We start from the raw sequence: 1,336 nt of genomic DNA, 5'->3' as shown, positions 1-1,336 counted from the left end.
CTAACCTTTCGGTCCCCTCTTAAGCCCCCACCTGTCCAGCCTTTAAGGCACCCCATTAGGACTCTAATGACCCTTCTAAACCAAGGCTAACCGATGCCTAAGATTGCTACATCAGACACGTGCAGAACCCACCCGAAACTAGCATCCCCATTCACGATTCACGCTAGACTACCAAGGATCGAGCTCTCCCTTCGACCAAACACTCATGGCTCATTCCTAGCATTTTACTAGACTCTACAAGGTCTGAAACCCAGCTTGGTTCGAGCCCATGCATCGCAGCACCTCCGAACCTTTCGATCATGCCAAACCGAACAAAACCCAAGACATCACCTCTCGATCTCTCCTCCTACAGCAGCACCGAACCATTTTCACTCCAAGACTCCATTGTGACACTACCATCAGACCTTGAACAGCCCCAAGCCACAGCCCCTTGCACCTCAATTAGGAAAAACGTGAGTACTAACAAAAAGGATGCAAGAAACATTAAAAAAATCGAAAGCCACACATACTCACGCTGGATCGGGAGTTTCACAAATAATTAAACATATTACAGCATGTATACAATGTGTATGATGCGTATAGAATGATACGAATGCGTGCCTGATGATGCAAAGCGTGAGGAGGAAGAAGAGAAGAGCGCCGGAAGAATTATAATATGCAAGGATTGTAGTGGCCGAGAATTTCTTGAACTTGCTGGTGAACAAACCGAGAGAAAAGTGCAGCTAGGGCAGGGTGTCGGCTGGTGAGAGTTTTAGGTTTAGGTTAATGACACTTAGGTGCTTAATTATATAATAAAAAATTAGTTAATGGGCCATAAAATGTTTAGTTAAAAGCTAAGAAGAATTTTAGGCCCAAAAAGTTTAAAAGTAGGCCCAATAAATCTAAACACATTCTCGTAAAATTTTTCGTGTTGGAAGGATTTTTTTGAAAATATTACACGAACCCTTAAAAAGTACTCCGATTAGATAAAATTTGCGTACCGTTAAAAATAAAAATCATGCGGTAAAAATATCCAATAAATCCTATTTTTGAAAAATACACTTAAAAACATCTTAAATTAATTAATAAAAATTAATCATGTAATAAAAATAATTTTTCTGATAATTCTCCGGTCTCCAATCCTCGATTGAACGTGAAATGCACCTAGAAACCCTAATGCGTGAACTTTTAAAATTTCATGAATTAAATCCTATCATGCATGAATTATGCATAAAATGCATAAAAATAATTAAAAACAATTTAATGAAACAAACATGCATTTAATGCTTTAAAAAAATTAATTAAAATGCCAAGGAAATTCAATAACTTGCATGCCTGCCAACTTTTTAAATTATAT

This window comes from Primulina huaijiensis, chromosome 16 (genome assembly GCF_012295235.1).
Source record: "Primulina huaijiensis isolate GDHJ02 chromosome 16, ASM1229523v2, whole genome shotgun sequence".
In the NCBI taxonomy this organism is placed as follows: domain Eukaryota; kingdom Viridiplantae; phylum Streptophyta; class Magnoliopsida; order Lamiales; family Gesneriaceae; genus Primulina; species Primulina huaijiensis.
The sequence above is the reverse complement of the archived record's forward strand: the minus strand, read 5'-3'. Positions refer to the sequence as shown.